We start from the raw sequence: 18109 nt of genomic DNA, 5'->3' as shown, positions 1-18109 counted from the left end.
CACGTTTCTAAGATAGAAATCAGAATTTACTATTTTTACTTTTTTTTTTTGATAAACAAGGGAGTGTCTTGGCCACCAACATCTTCCTCTTGAATCACAGCTCCTGAACCGCCTGATACCACATTTTCTTATAGTCTATTCTTCAGAAAGTGAAGATCTTTTAAAACAATAATCTTTTAAAAACTTAACTCAATTTGTATCATTTCTTAATTTAAAACCATCCAAATGGCTTTCCATTACACTTACAGGAATGTCTGACTTTTTAACTCCCAAGGTCCTAAGTGATCAGGTATCTGTGTTGAATAGTCATCATCACCACAGTAGTGCTACATTAAAAACAACCACAAGATGCAAGGACTTCAGTAATTTATTCTCACACATCTGTGAGTTGGCTAGTTGATTTGCTTCAGCCAAGCACTCCTGAAGCAGAACTGTTCAGGCTGAAGCAATTTGGAAGGTCCCACCAGCTTCTCTCATCCTTCTCCTGGGACCAGTGAATTAGCTGCAGTAGAAATGGAAATGTGCCAAGCCTCTTAAATCCTTTGCTCAGAATTGCCATCCTGTTGTCTCCTCTCACTTGCCATTAGCCAAAGAAAATCATCTAATTTCTTTGGACAATCTCAAGAGATATATTTTAATCTTGATGAGACAGTGAGAGGTACAGAATCGGGGCCAGTCATTCGATACATCACATACTTTAACCTCATCTTCTAATACTTTCTCCTATTTTAATCCTTCTATCCAGACTGGGATTTCTGTTTCTCCTCAAGTGTATGAGGCTCATCCCAACCTCAGGGCCCTGGCTTTTACCTTTCTCTCCCTCTGGAATGGGTTCCTCCTAGATATTCCATGGTTCAATCTCTCATTGTATCTAGATACATCTTAAATGCCAACTCCTTAGGAAGTCCTTCCCTGATTGCCATATCTAAAATAGCTGCCACACCTACCACCCATATATACACCCCATTATTTTCCATCCTGTTATCTTGCTTTCATTTTCTTCAGAGGAATTACCAAAAGCATTATTAAAAAAAAAAACAAAAAAAAAAACACTGTGTGTTTCTGGGTCTGTCTCCATCACTCTATTGCAAGTTCCTTGAGGGATCTATAAAAAATTTTGTCTTGCTCACCACTGTTCTCCCAGCATGTAGGATGGTGCTTGGTACATAGGAAGTCATTTATGAGTATTAGTTGAATGAGTAAATGAAAGTCATTACTATTAGAGATGGAAATTCAACTGTTTATCGCTGGGTGTGATCCTCGAACCTAAGGATCAGAAGTCCTTTCATAAATTTTCCTTTCCAGGAAGATGCAGATACACTCCAGGTTCCATGAAGAATTCTATTTCCCATGAATACCTTGTAATGTATTTGGCCATAGAATGAGGGAATGTGCATTTTTAATTAAGGAACCATAAATGCGTGCACACGGGGCAACATCAGGACATTCTGCTTACATGGAAGCAGAAAACCTCTCAGTTCTGCCAATAAAGAAGGCCCTTCGTCTGGCTGCTAATTCTCCAGGCAGGGTAGTGCTGTCTTATATTTTCTCTTAGCTGACAGAATCAAGAGAAAAAAACAAGATGTGAATTTTACCTGGACCCAAAAAAGGCCTCAAACAACACAGTTCAGGAATGATGCCAGCTCAAGGGAGGCATTTTTGGACTCTAAGAAACTATGTGGGCCTTCAGCATCTCCAGATCACACTAATAGGCCTCACAAGACTCTGTTTGGCTCCAAGGAGGCCATTAATGAAGTTCAGATTGAACCTGTGCAGTTTTCATTTTAAAATGTTTCCTTAAAATTTTACAGAGAGCTTAATTCTTATGACATTTTCAGAAACGGGAGCCAGCCTTTTGTTTGAAGACATAGTGCGATGTCTGCAGTAATGACAATGGCAATGACCGTAGTAATAATAGGGGCAACTGGAAGGCAAAAGGATATGAAACTTCAGGCTCCACCAGGTTAATTTAGGTATTTCTCTATAAGCGTGAAGGACTGCTAAAACAGAATAATGATCAACTCTCTTGGACTGTGTTGCATATTCTCTGCGGGTTCCCCCTCCCAACCCCCGCCCAGGGATGGAAAGGAGGAGAAGACAGAATGAGGCTGAAACTTCCCACCACTGTTTCTTCTTCTGATTCAGCATAGCTTTTACAAAAGCCCAGGTTCCAATAAAAATACCCATGCCAATATATTCTTCAAGGACAAAGAATGTCCTGCTCTGTCTTCATGATCACACTTGCATGTGGGGAAAATCCAGCAGTACACCTATGTGCCTAAACATTAGTAGAAAGAAACTGCCCTTCCCTTCCTTCCCCACCCCTTGTTTTTCTGAAATATTCTTCATTCATTGGAAGGGACAGATATGGAATGGGGCCATGAATATATGCCTTTCACTTCAAACTTTCTGTATTTTTGGTTTTAAGCAGGACTTGAATATTTAGGGCTGTGTAAATATAATAGATTTCCCGGTCAGATGGGCGTGGGGTGGGGTGGGGTGGGGGTACTTGGAGGTCAGTACTGAGAAAGAGTAAATGCCAAAAAATCCTGAAAAATCTTGGACATTGAACCACTCTCACAAAATAACGTAGCACTGAGTTACATGTAAATGAGTCAGGATTTAAAAATCAAGAGGGAAAATGTTCTGAATACATTGTGTTTTGGGTTCTACTAAATCCAAAACAATTTTTAAATATTTTGGAAAAAATACTTTTGGGATATGTTTGCTAACTCTAATACCTGGCCCTAGTGTTGTTCTTGCTGAGGGTTATTGGGAAGAGGGAAAAGTGAACTCTGGTTTTCAGATTGTAGGTAGACTTCAATGAAAAAACAAAACAGAAACAATAAAATGACAAAAATAGAAACATAGATCAATACAACAGAATAGAGATCCCAGAAATAAACACACGATTATATGGTCAATTAATTTATGACAAAGGAGGCAAAAATATACAATGGGAAAAATTCTCTTCAACAAATGGTGTTGGGAAAACTGGACAGCTACATGCACAAGAATGAACCTGGACCACTTTCTTATACTATATACAAAAATAAACTCAAAATGAATTAAAGATCTAAATGTGAGACCTAAAACCATAAAATTCCTAGAAGAAAACATAGGCAGTAATCTCTTTGACATCAGCTATAGGAACATCTTTCTAGATATAACTCCTTTGGCAAGGAAAACAAAAGCAAAATTAAACTACTGGGACTACACCAAAATAAAAAGCTTTTGCAAAGCAAAGGAAGCCATCAACAAAACAAAAAGACAACTCCCTGAATAGGAGAAGGTATTTGTAATTGATATATCCAATAGGGGATTACCATCCAAAATATATAGAGAATTTATACAATTCAACACACATACACACACAAACTAATAATCTGATTAAAAAATGGGCAGAAGGGTGCCTGGGTGGCTCAGTTGGTTAAGCGACTGCCTTCGGCTCAGGTCATGATCCTGGAGTCCCGGGATCGAGTCCCACATTGGGCTCCCTGCATGGCGGGGAGTCGGCTTCTCCCTCTGACCCTCTTCCCTCTCGTGCTCTCTATCTCTCATTCTCTCTCTCTAATAAATAAATAAAATCTTTAAAAAAATAAAATAAAATAATAAAAAATAAATAAAAAATGGGCAGAAGACATGAACAGACATTTTTCAAAAGAAAACATACAGATGGCCAACAGTCACATGAAAAGATGCTCAACATCACTTACCATCAGGGAAATGCAAATTAAAACCACAATGAGGTCACCTTACATCTGTCAAAGTGGCTAAAATCAAAAACACAAGAAATAAGTGTTGGCAAGGGTGTGAAGAAAAAGGAACCCTTATGCACTACTGATCCTCAAAAAATTAAAAATCGAATAACGTATGATCCAGTATTTCCACTACTGTGTATTTATGCAAGGAAAGTGAAAACACTAATTCAAAAAGATAAGTGCACCCCTCTGTTTATTGCAGCATTATTTACAATAGCCAGGATATGGAAGCGACCCATGTCTATCGATAGATGAATGGATAAAGAATATGTGGTACACAAGCTGCATAGCTTTGCCTCAACTTTCAAAAAAATTTTCAACAGTTGCTTTTGTGAGAACATTTAGACTTGCTGAAGATTCCATGTAATTTGTTCTGCTGAATCTTCCATATTTTAAACTTGTTTTGCTCTCTTCTTGTGATTTAGGTTGTTGTTCTATCCTTTATAATTAAACTCAAATTGAATATCCTTATCAACATGAAAAAAAGATATATGTAGATATGTATATATATATATATATATATATATATATATATATATATATATAAGGGATATTATTCGACCATAAAAAAGAATGAAATCTTGCCATTTGCAACAACATGGATGGATCTAGAGGGTATAATGCTAAGTGAAATTAGTCAGAGAGTTACAAATACCATACAATTTCACTCATATGTGAAATTTAAGAAACAAAACAAATGAACAAACAAAGAAGAAAAGAGACAAACAAAAAAACCCAGTTCAAATATAGAGAATAAACTGGTGGTTGCCAGAGGGGAGGTACGTGGTGGTGGTGGGGGTGAAATAGGTAAAGGTGATTGAGAATACACTTATTGTGATGAGCACTGAGTAATACGTAGAATTGTTGAATCATGATATTGTATACCTCAAATTAATATAACACTGTATATTAATTATACTGGAATTTTAATTAATTAATTATTTTAAAAAGAAGAAACACTAGCATGGGCTAGAAATAACCCTAATAATCCAAAGAACTAAATTATTGTTTAAATCATATAAAACAAAGAAACATGAATATTTTCTCTTTACATACATAAAATGAGCTCTTTGGTTCACTCATATTTGTATTCCCAGCATTCAGCACCTACGTGAAAAGAATGAATAAAATATTGAATACATTAGTGAGCAAGTGAATGGATCAATGAAGCCTGTAAGAGATATGACTCAAAATAATTTTGTATAAAGCATACCTCTGTTTTACAATTATGCATTATAATATTCAGCTAGTAACATCTCTGGGTATGTGTAAGAATTCTTACATAAAAGAAACAGAACCTATAAATTATCATCAGAAATTAGGTTTAGACCACGTGCATTGAAAAGGGCCTCAGGCCATACATCAGGGACGTCTACATCCCCAGGCTGGATTCCTGGATCCCTTCCTTTGTTACTCAAGGACATATTAAATATCAGCACTTTTTTTCTTATCTATTCAAGTTATAAGAAATCAACCTCCAGGCAATATATAAATTTTGCATTTTTTTTTGTTATCATCACTAGTATCACATGAAGTTTAAGCCATAAAGCACTGATTATATGTTGCTACTACTCTTCAACATTTAACCTTTGCACTAGCCAGTCAGCCTCCTTACTAGTCTATAAAATTGTCACATTCCTGAGTAAAGACCCAGAAAGATCAATGATACATACTTTCAGTAAATTCTCTTCCTTCTACAAGTTCAAAATATTTCTCTCAGAGCTCCATCCAAGTGCTCTGAACTCGCACAGCACTGTAAGACTGGGGCCCATAAGTCAATGCTAAATAATACCGTCCATTGCTCACTGTCACTGGTATCAGTCTTTTCTCTTCCATCAGTTATAAGTTTCTTCAGGGCAGAGTCTTTGTCCCTTGAGGTTCTCTTGTATCTTTCAGAGCACATAAGCAAAGCAGGTACTTGACACATAGTTAATGATTAAGAAATATGCTTTTAAACCAAGAATCACCAAAAGATAGGAGAGGGCTGCCAATGGATGACAGATTTCACAAAACTGAAAAATGAAAAGCAGGTGGAAGAGTGGTAACTGATGCAGCCCCTCGGGGGAGAACTTAGCTTGGATAAATGCTTGGAAAAAGGGCTGAGAAGAAAGGAAGCAACATATCTGGCAGAACTGCAGACAGAAAACCAATGTTAGGAGTGGTAAGGAAATGATGGGCTACAAACTTGGAATTAGTTGAAGGTCTGCATATAGTTGTCCCAACCCCATGTCCACACCAACACACCCCACTTCTCATGGAATAAGAGAAAGAGAAGTCGGGAATCTAATTTTAGACAAGAGGATGAAGGCTTTTTCTAGAGAAAATGAAGAATCCCGAGAACAAATGTCTGGTATTTTGACATTTTATGAGTCCTCTGGCTCTCTGATCACTAACAGGGCTGCCAACTGAAAATGGAATCAAACACAGAGGTCACAGCCAGATTTTTAATGGGCAATTGAAAATCATCATGCTTTTTAAAAAAATAAGGCCACAATGTGCAAGACATTCAACAAGATAAACAGGGGGAAAAATCCCAGAAGAAAAAGAAAAAACTGAGATCAGAGAATAATAGTAACAATAACAAAAATGATACCCTCCAATGTGTATACCAAACAGATTGATTGTCATTAATCATGCCACTATGAAAAGCAATGAAAGAAAACAAAGAGTTCTTGGAAACTAAGTATTTGAAAATCAGCAGAAAGTTTAGAAAATAAAATTAAAGACATCTCTCAAAAATAGAAAAAAAAAACAACAAAAGCTGAAAACATTTTTTTTTTAAAGCAAGAGACATAAAAGACAAATCTAGGAGATCTCACATCTGGTTGATAGGAGTTTCAGAAAAGGAAAAGAGAAAACAAAACAAAACCAAAACTTTGCTGGAGCTAAAGAACCATGAAGGCCCACCTTGAAAGGGCAAAGAGAACATCTAGCAATATGATTTTTAAAAATATCGACAGAAAAGCACATCATTATGAAATTTTAGAGTTCCAGAGGTAAAAAGAAGATCTTAAAATCTTCCAGAGAGTAGAAGGAAATGCAAAGAAATGAGAACCTGAATATCCTCAGACTTCTCATCTGTAACACTGGATGTTATATGGCAATGGGATATTTCTTCAAAATTCCAAGGAAAAATTGCAGCTTGCTCTTTCAATTTGGAGCTTTATGGTTCTTTATTTCTTTTTACAATGTCCTGTCCCAAGTTCTTTTTGTCTCTTTCCTGGGACACCTATTAGTCAAATGTTAGATAGCTCTAGTTTGTCTCTTACTTTTTTCGTAAATCTTAGAGCTCTTTGTCTGTTTCTATATCCTAAAAAACTATCAATTTTAAGTGTGGATTGATTAAAAACATATTCAGGCATGCATGGCTGCATATACTTGCCTTTTGTGCACCCTTTCTAGAAAGTACTTAAGGAGGCAGTAATCTTTACACCAAGGAGTACACCAAGAAAGAAAAGTTTTGTGACCTAAGACACAGTGGATCTTATTCAGAATCAAAGATGAAGGAACTCCCAAAACCATGGCTATGGCCTAGAGCCACTGGCCCAAAGTGCAACACAAGAATACTGGGGTCCATTTTTTTTTTTTTTTTTACAGCAAAATGGTTCTGATGAAGCTCTGTTAGGAAATATAATCATTTTGATAAGAAAGTCCTCTAACAAAATGAAAACAATTAGCAACTTTAGGGGACAAAATTTTAGCAGAAAAGAAATGCAAACCAAGCTCAATCCTTGACACTATGGGAAACATTTATTTCTTCTTTCTAATGCAAATATTGTTAAATGATGTACCTATAATTAAGATACATGATATTTTGCAAGGATCAGTGTAAAGCTGGAAGGAGGTATAAGAAATTAAATCCTCAACATCCTAACAGGAAGCAGAGAATGCAATATGTATAGATGTATTATTTAGCGACATGGAGGGAAGTGCAACAAAATAGTTTAAAATGGTTGCCTCTATAGCAACTGTATTGAGGGTGGGAAAGAGTAAAAAAAAATAGAAGTGTTTCCCCTTTGTTTTAATTCTTTTGTGTTTTATTTTACTTTCTAATGTGTGTGTATCTTTTTGTAAATATTTAAATTATGTTTAATTAAACAAATCCAAAGCATGAGATGATAGAGACGTGTTATAGTTATAATCACCTTCAACTTGATGATCAAGTTCAAAGGAAATGAAGACCACAATATCCAATACTGAGAGAGAATCCATTCCTTAGAGCTACCTGTCATGTTTCTGGCTCTTCTTAGAGCATGCTACAATGTGAATGTTTGTGGCCCCTCAAAATTTATGTGTTGAAATCCCAAATGCCAAAGATGATGGTATGAGGAGGTGGGGCCTTTCAGAAGTGCTATGGGGGTGAAGCCCTCATGAATGGGATTTATGCCTTATAAGAGACTCCAGAGAGATCCCTAGCCCCTTTCACCATGTGAGAACACAGTGAGAATGTGACAGCTTGAACCAGGAAGAGGGTCCATGGGCCAGAATGCAACCATGCCAGTACCTTGATCTTGGACTTCTCAGCCTTTAGAACCATGAGAGATAAATTTCTGTTTATCCGCCACACAGTCTGTGTTATTTTGTTATAGTAGCCCAAATGGACTAAGAGCAATATGCTATTGAAGAAGGAAAAGGAACAGAGCCTTCATAATGTTTACTTTGAGGAAGTATTGGATTTTAACTTTAACTTTCTGCCTATGATGGCATTCAGTACATGGATGAAAGAAAACTAATAACTAAAAAATTAGAATTTCATAGAGTCACATTGCCTAGGCAGTGTTTCTGAGTGCTACTAGTGAAGTGTCTCTTGTGTGAATCCGGACATTACTTGAATATGAGGGTCCAGGCGTGGTCTCCTGGAAAATAGTGACTATGGCACATTAACCTCCTCATTATTGAACATGATGAGTGAGCTCAATAAATATTTACTGAATTGAGTTGAATGTGAAGAAATGTCCTTACAATATCTTATTCTACAATATAAAGCAAGCAGTAGCAAGAAAAGTAGAAAATCTCTACTTTAGTACTTGACTATTTCCCCTTCATTTAATCTTATTTCTTTGAGTCCTAAGCATTCTTTTTTCTTTTTTAGAGAGAGAAAGAGAGAGTGCACACACGCATGAGTAGGGGGTGGGGAGGGCAGAGGGAAAGGGAGAGAGAGAGAATCTTAAGTGGGCTCCACGCCCAGAGAGGAGCCTGACACAGGCTCAATCTCATGACCCCAAGATCATGACCTGAGCCAAAGTCAAGAGTTGGACACTTAACTGACTGACCCACCCAGGTGCCCAGTCCTAAACATTCCTAACTTGCCAAGTATATATCTATTGTAAATTTCAAACGCCTTTCCTTTTGAAGCAAGCAGAAACATTATTGGGATTTGTTTTTAGTTTTGGAAATTTATTTTTCTCTATGGCAACAAATTACAAATTTTTACCTGAAAAAAATCTCCATGTGTGTTTTCTAAACTATGTATCTCCACAGTGCAAAATTTAATGGAGCAAATCTCAAAAATGTGCTTATAAAACCACTGCCTAACATTGGTTCCTTCTGTGATGGAGAACACACTAAAGAGTGTATTTAAATATCTCTAAAACACTTTCTTGTTTATTTTACATGTGGTTCAAATTATTAAAAAATTAGAAAACAATAATAAATATTTTAAAAGTTTCACATAACCTTAGTATTTATTCTAGATAATATTGTTAATGCTTTCGTTGCCAGATATTTTTGTGTAATAAATATGTGAATTATATATATTTGAATAAGATCCATAAATAAAATATGCTTTTCACAAAATTGATTCATATCCTTCTGTATCCTTCCTTTTTCATGAGCAAAGGTGTCATACAAATAATGTGTAACTAATATAAGCATATCAGAATAAGCCTCCTTGTGCATACATCTTTGAGTTCACGTGTTTTTATATCCTTAGGATACACTGCCTAAAATTGAATTTGTTGGGTCAAAGTATCTGCACATTTTGAAGACTTTTGCTTTGGAAAATTTGTCCTAGTTTACATCCCACCAGTAATTACAAAAATGCCCTTTTGTTCACATATTTTACAATGCTGGATATCATTATTCTTTTTAATCACTGCCACTATGTTTGATAAAAAATATGTAACTTGCATTTCTTTGATTATTACTGTTTGAACTTTATTTTTAGGGTTTATAGGACTTCTGTGAATTTTCTGTTCATGCTCGTTGTTATATTATTATTATGGTGTGAAAAGCTTTTAAGAAAGTTCCAACTTTCTTATTATGAATAACATTTCAGTTTCTTACAATTCTGGATTTTAAGCTAAGTTTTGGCAAATTAGTATGAACATTCATATGCAGAAGACTCACTAATGTTTTGCATTTGGAAAGCTTGCCAATGACAAACTGCTTCTTAGTCTTGTAGTAATAGTATGAAACTATGCTGAAATCTTATTTGTTTGCCATAGAAACAGAGGCAGGGGGACAGATCTATTGAAGATTATGATGATGATTTAAATTCTATTTCTTTATGAAAATGCTCTTTTGAAGGGCTTATAATTTTAAAATAAATCATCTCAGCTGTCTTAAAAATCCTTTTCCCCCATTTTTTATTCAAACACTTAACTAATATTTTCCCCAAACAAATCCATAACTTTTTCACTTGTTTTAAACTACTCTCAAATAACAAGGATTCAACTTTAGTAGCAAATATTGAAACATAGAGTGGTTTGTAATGGTCACTCTCCCTAGAGGTAACTCTTTCCTCTCCTCTCATCTTATCTTTCTCTTTCTCTCTCCTTTCCTTTCTTCTTGTCACTGTATTTCCTCATTAGTTTACCTAAATGGTTTTGGTTCACTATGATCACAAGAGAAGCATGCTGACTTAAAAATACAAGACAACATTGTAGTGGGTTGCATGGTGGCCCTCCAAAAGATGTGTCCATGTCAAATCAAATCCCTGGAAACTGTAAATGTTACCTCATTTTTAAGGAAAAGTCTTTACAGATGTAATTAAGTTAAAGATCTTAAGATGAAGATATCCTCCTGGATTATCTGGGCCCTAAATCCAATGAGCAGTGTCCTTATAAGAAGCATACAGGGGAGATGCTCACAGACAGAAGAGCAGCAGACAATGTGATCATTGAGGCAGAGATCAGAGTAATGCAGCCAAGGAACACCAAGGCATGCAAAGATTCACCAGAGGTTGGAAAATGCAAAAAACTGGATCTCTTCTAGGGCCTATGGAGAGATTGTAGCCCTTGAGTTCAGACTTCTGGCCTCCAGAACGTCAGAGAATAAATTTCTGTTTTAAGTGACCCAAGTTGTGACAATTTGTTATGGCAACCACAGAAAACTAATATAAGCACTAACACTCACCAACTGAAGTGGGATCTTCCTGAATTCTGGAAAGATAAATAAATAATCCTATAATTTGGCAAACTCTCTCTGGACAATGGGTAGTATCCAAAGTAGTGTTAAGAGTATAGACTCTGGGAGTGCCTGGTTGGCTCAGTCGGTTAAACATCCAACTTTTGATTTCAGCTCAGGTCATGATCTCCATGGTCCCAGGGTCAAGCCCCGCATCGGGCTCCCCACCCAACAGGGAGTTTGCTTGTCTCTCTCTCCCTCTGTCCCTCCCCCTACTCTCTCTCTCTCTCATTCAAATAAATAAATAAATCTTAAAAAAAAAAAAGAGTATAGACTCTGTAGGCTAGTTACCTAAATCTAAACTGGGCGACTTAGAACAATTTTATAAATCTCTCTGAGAGGGGGTTTTTTTCTTCTACAAAAAGGAAATGATTAATAGTACTACCTCAAAGAGATTGTTATAAAGATTAAATGTGTTGATATATTTAGATTTCTTAGATATTCCTAATAACTTAGCACATAGACATAATTAAGTAAATCTTACCTGTAATAAGCATTTTTTAATACTTGTGAACAATTCCATATAAGCCTGTATGGGTTTGCTAGGTCTGCTATAACAAAGTACCACAAATTGTATGGCTTTAACAACAGAAATTTATTATCTCACAGTTTGGGAGCCTAAAGGCCTGAAATCAAGTCTTAAGTCGTCAGTGTAAGTTCCATGTGAGAGCTGTGAGGGAAAGGTCTTGTTCTAGGTTTCTCTCCTTGACTCATAGATGGCCATCTTCTCCCTATGTCTCTTTGTATGGTCTTTTCTCTATGTGTGTCTGTCTGTATCCAAATTTCCCCTTTTAATAAGAACACAAATCATATTGGATTAGGGCCCACCCTAAAGACCTCATTTTAATTTGATTACCTCTGTAAAGGTCTAAGCACCACACAATTCAGAGATATGTTGTCAGATGGAACATGTATAGAGTTAAGTGTCTCCAGTGGTGTATCAACTTGATGTTATGTCATTAAAAAATAGTTGAAAGGACTTCAATTTCCAAATCCACACACAAGGAGCTTGGAAGTCACTACTCCATCCTAACAACAAGTCAAAGGTTGTTGTCAATAACTCTTCTTGGTTCCATAGGAGAGAGGAGGACATAGAACAAACTGTGGCCCACAAGACTGGAGAGACAGACAGACAAAAAAAGGGAGTAGTAGCTTACCTGAATAGACTCACAAGCAGAAACCACCATGGGAAACAGTGAAGGGATAGGAAAACCTGAACTGTAATTGATGAATTGTTAGAGGCTCAGTGCAGACAACTCTGAGAGTTAAAGACTTCAGGGAGAACCAGTCATATTGTGAGATGTGCCTCCAGGAGTTTTGCCAGCTTCCCACAGCCAATATTTCAGAAGAATCATCTTAGGCTTCTGGCAAGTGGGGGATGGGAGTGGAAGGAGGGGAGAGAATGACTTTGAAATATGCCAGAACACTCTGTTCCTATAATCAAGGCCTGACCTCAGGAGAAAGTAGTTAACCAGAGCCTAACCCGCTCGGGTATTTTCAGAGTCTAATAGATATGAAGAAGAGAAATATCCAACTATAGCCCACTTCAGAAGGGGAGGAAAACTTAAAAACACATGTGAAATTTACAGCCCAGAGGCATAGACACACTAAAACACTGAGACCTAATTGAAGAATATAGAACACTTCCCTTCCCCCTATATCTCACCACCACATTACTAACATTCTACTTAAAGCAGTTTCTTTTACCCAGTACATCATGTCCAGCTGTCAAGAAAAAATTACAAGGCATACCAAAAGGCAAAATTTGAAGAGACAAAGTAAGCATCAGAACCAGACATGGCAAGGATTTTGGAATTATCAGTCTGGCAATTTAAAACAACCATAATTAATATGCTAAGGGCTCTAATGGATAAAGTAGACAGCATGTAAGAACAGATGGGCAATGTAAACAGAGGGATGCAAATCCTAAGAAAGAACCATAAAGAAATGCTAGAGAGATAAAAAACACTATCACAGAAAAGAAGGATGCTTTAATGGGCTCATTAGTAGACTGGACACAGCTGAGGAAAAAAAAATCTTTGCATTAGAGATAAATAAATAGAATCCCTAACAACCAAAGAGAACAACAACTGAAAAAAATTTCACAATATCTAAAGATTATGGGAAAACTATAAAAGGTTTAACATATGTATAAAGGGAATACCAGGGGTGCCTGGGTTGTTCAGTCATTAAGTGTCTGCCTTCGACTCAGGTCATGATCCCAGGGTCCTGGGATGGAGCCCTACATAGGGCTCCCTGCTCCGCAGGAAGCCTGCTTCTCCCTCTCTCACTCCCCCTGCTTGTGTTTCCTCTCTTGCTGTGTCTCTCTCTGTCAAATAAATAAATAAAACCTTAAAAAAAAAGGAATACAAAAAAGAGAAGAAAGAGAGGCAGGAACAGAAGAAATTTGAAACAATAATGACAGAGAATTTCCCCAAATTAATGTCAGACACCAAACAACCAATCCAGGAAGGTCAGAGAACAGTAAGCAGGATAAACATAAAAATAAATAAATAAATAAATAAATAAATAAATAAATAAATAAATAAATAAAAATATACTTAGATATATCATTTTCAAATTACAGAAAATCAAAAATAAAGAAAAAATATTAAATGAAGCCAAAGGGGGGGGGGAACACATTTTACCTATAGAGGAACAAAGATAAGAATTATACCCACCTTCTCAAAAACCATGCAAGCAAGAATAGTGGAGTGCAATATTTGAACTGTTGAGAGAAAAAAACACCAACCTAGAATTCTGTGTCCTGCAAAATTATCTTTTAAAAGTGAAGGAAAAGTAAAGACAAGCAAGGGTTAAAGAAATTTGTTGCCAGTAGGCCTGCCTTACAATAAATAGTAAAAAGGAATTCTTTAGATGGAAGAAAAATAATGTAGGTCAAAAGCCCAAATCTACATAAAGAATTAATAATATTCCAAAAAAGAAAGCACCAGGCCAAGATTTAAGGAAGAAGTTATGTCAATTTCCTATAATCTCTTTCAGAGGATAGAAGCTAGAAGCAGAGGGAGTCCTTCCTAACTCATCCCATGAGACCAGAATTGCCCTAATATTAAAACCAGACATTACAAGATATTATAAGAGAAAAAAACTATAGGTCAATATCCCTCATGAACAAGGATATGAAAATCCTCAACAAAATATTAGCAAATTAAATCCAAGAAAAATATAAAAAAGAATGACAACCAATGGGTTTTATCCCAGGTAGGCAAGGCTGGTTAAACATTCAAAAATCTATTAATATAATCTATTATGTCAACAGATTAAAAAAGAAAAATCAGGGGCACCTGGGTGGCTCAGTCAGTTAAGCCTCTGCCTTTGGCTCAGGTCATGATCCCAGGACCCTGGGATCAATCTTTGTGTCAGTCTCCCTGCTCAGTGGAGAGTCTGTTTTTCCCTCTACCACTCCCCCACTGCTTGTGCACTCACTCACTCTCTTTCTCTCTCTCAAATAAATAAATAAAATATTTTTTAAAAATCACATGATCATAACAAAAGATACGGAAAATGCATTTCACAAAAATCCAACACCCATTAATAACAAAAACTCAGTAAACTAGGAAAAGAGGGGAACTTTCTCAACTTTCTAAAGACTATAAAAAACCTACAGCTAACATACTTAATAGTGAGAAACTCAAAGTTTTTCTGCTAAGATCAGGTACAAGACAAGGATATTCTCTCTCACCACTCCTTTTCAACATCGTATTAGATAGCCTTGCAAACGCAATGAGGTGAAAAAAGACAATAAAAGGTATACAGATTGAGAAGGATTACTTAAAACTGTTGGCCATTGAGGGTTCTGCCACAGGTTTGGAAGATGACGCCCAAGGGAAAAAGTGTTTCCAGGAAAGGGGGGAAGGGGGAGCATCCTCTGGGAGTGACAGTTCTGACAAGAAGGCTCAGGGTCCCAAAGGTGGTGGCAATACAGTAAAGGTCAGACACATTCTGTGTGAAAAACATGGGAAAATCATGGAAGCCATGGAAAAGTTGAAGTCTGGAATGAGAGTAAATGAAGTGGCCACACAGTATAGTGAAGATAAAGCCAGGCAAGGGGGTGACTTGGGTCAGATGACCAGAGGTTCCGTGGTGGGACAATTTCAGGAAGTAGCATTTGCCTTGCCTGTGAGTGGGCTGGACAAGCCTGTGTTTACAGACCCTCTGGTTAAGACAAAATTTGGATATCATATTATTATGGTTGAAGGAAGAAAATAAAGTTGTATGAAAGACTGAAAAAAAAAACTTTGTTCACAGATGACAAGAGTTTCTTTGTAGAAAATCAGAAAGAATTGACCAAAAAAAAAAAAGAAAACCCTCCTGAAACTAATAAGTAATTATAGCAAGGTTGCAGTATACAAGGTTAATATATAAAAATTGGTTGCTTTCCTATATGCCAACAATGGAAAGTAGAATTGGAAATTAGAAACATAATACCATTTATATGTGTACCCCCTAAAAGAAATAGGAACAAATCTAACAAAATATATGCAAGACATAAATAAGGAAAACTTCAAAACTCATAAATTAAATCAAAGAAATAAATGGAGATGTATTCCATGTTTGTGGATAGGAGGACTCAATATTTTCAAGATGTCAGTTTTTCCCAACCTGATCTATAGATTCAATGAAATTCCAATAAAAATCCCAGCAAGTTATTTTATGAATTCAATTAACTGATTCTAAAGTTTATATGGAGAAGCAAAAGACCCAGAATAGCCAACACAATATTGAGACAGAGCAAAGTTGGAGGACTGAAACCACCCAACTTCAACACTTGCTATAAGACTACAGTAATGAAGACTGTGGTATTGGTGAAGAATAGACAAGTACATCAGTGGAACAAAATAGAAAGCCCAGAAATAAAATCCCACAAATATAGTCAGCTGATCTTTGACAAGGAGTAAAAGCAATACAGTGGAGCAAAAATACTCTTCAACAAATGGTGCCAAAACAACTGGACATCCACCTGCAAAGAAATGAACCTAAATGTAAACCTTCCACCCTTTACAAAAAGTAACTCAAAATGGACCATACACATAAATGCAAAATGCAAACCTATAAAATTCCTAGAAGGCAATGTAGAAGAAAACCTAGGTGACCTTGGCTATAATGATGCATTTTTAGATACAACACCAAAGACATGATCCATGAAAGAAATAAAATATAAGCTATACTTCATTTAAATTAAAAACTGCTCTACAAAAAATAAAGCCAAGAGAATGAGAAGACAAGCCACAGACTGGGAGAAAATATTTGCAAAGACACATTTGATAAAACACTGTTATCTAAAATATGCAAAGAACACTTAAAGCACAATAATAAGAAAATAAACAACCTGATTAAAAAATGGGCCAAACCTTAACAGACATCTAACCAAAGAAGATATACAGAGGACAAATAAACATGAAAAGAGAAGATGCTCCACATCATATGTCATCTAGGAAATGCAAAAGAGAACAATGAAATACCACTGTGCACCTATTAAAATGGCCAGAATCTGGAACTCTGACAATATCAAATGCTGGCAGAAATGCAGAGTGACAGGAAATCTCATTCATTGCTGGTAGGAGTGCAAAATTGTACTTTGTCACTTTGGAAGACAGTTTGGTGGTTTATTACAAAACGAAACATACTCATACCATACAATCTAGCAATAGTGTTTCTTGGTATTTACAGAAGGAGTTAAAAACTTATATCTACACAAAGGTCTGCACATGAATGTTTATGGCAGCTTTTTTCACAATTGCCAAAGTTGGAAGCAAACAAGGTGTCCTTTAAGTAAGTGAATGGATAAATAAACTATGGTGTATCCAGACAATGGAATGTTATTCAGTACTAGAAAGAAATGAGCTACAAAGCCATAGAGAAACTTTAAATTCATATTACTAAGTGAAAAAAGCCAATCTGAGAAGGGTACGTATTGTATGATTCTAACTATATGACATTCTGGAAAAATAAAACCATGGATACAGTTTTAAAAATCAGTGATTACCAGGGATAAGGGGTGGGAAAGAGAGATGAATAGGCAGAGCATAGGGGATTTTTAGGGCAGTAAAAATATTCTGTATGAATGTATAATGATGGATATATGTCATTATACATCTGTTCAAACCCAGTGAATGTACAACACCAAGAACGAACCTTAAGGTAAACTATGGACTAATTATGATATGTCCATGTAGGTTCATCCTTGGTAGAAATGTACCACTCTGGTAAGGGATGTTGCTAATGGAGGAGGCTATGCATGTGTAGGAAGGGGGGTATACAGGCAATCTCTATACCTCCCTTTGAATTTTATCATAAACCTAAAACTGCTCTAAAAAAAATAAAGTTTGTTTTGGTTTTTTTTTTTAAGAAAAGAAAATGTCAGACAAAAAAAAAAATAGTTGAAGGGCCTTGGGAGTTATACCCTGAAGAAGAAAAGATACTCTCAACCTGCCTTAATAAATTTAAGAGTTTTATGTAGATTAAGCCACTGACTTTTCTTTGTACACCCTGAGAAGAGAATTACAAATAAGGAGAATTCAACTTAATATAAAGAAATACCTTCTAAATGTCAAATCTATCAGCTATGTGAGAGTAGTATCTATTCATGTCTTTCTATCTTTGTATGTCCAATGCCTACAAAATGCCTGGTACATGCAAAGTACTCAGCAAATATTTATTGAATGAAAAGTCAGTGAATTCCTTGTTTCTGGGATCTGAAGTATAGATTAGATAGATTCCTGGCAGGGCATTTGTGCATTGTGTTAATATGGAATAGAGCAATTGTTTTCAAATTTTTAATTGTTGTTTTCTTTTTAGTAGCAGAATTTTTTCTTTTTTTTTTTTTAATAGGAATTCTAACATGGGAACCCAACATATAAAACAGATAAAACCAGGGAAGTTTTATTGAATTGGCTGGCAGGAACCTAGATCCACAATGA

At 36.0% G+C, this 18109-nt stretch overlaps 1 pseudogene; it reads left to right on the top strand.

The window, feature by feature from the left end:
• Positions 1 to 15003: 15003 nt before the first annotated feature.
• Positions 15004 to 15398, top strand: LOC114206861 (peptidyl-prolyl cis-trans isomerase NIMA-interacting 4 pseudogene; annotated as a pseudogene).
• Positions 15399 to 18109: the final 2711 nt, after the last annotated feature.

Source organism: Eumetopias jubatus, unplaced genomic scaffold, assembly GCF_037043125.1.
Source record: "Eumetopias jubatus isolate StellerSeaLion01/CBP00866 unplaced genomic scaffold, mEumJub1_p1.0 scaffold_2, whole genome shotgun sequence".
In the NCBI taxonomy this organism is placed as follows: Eukaryota; Metazoa; Chordata; class Mammalia; order Carnivora; family Otariidae; genus Eumetopias; species Eumetopias jubatus.
The sequence above is the reverse complement of the archived record's forward strand: the minus strand, read 5'-3'. Positions and strand labels throughout refer to the sequence as shown.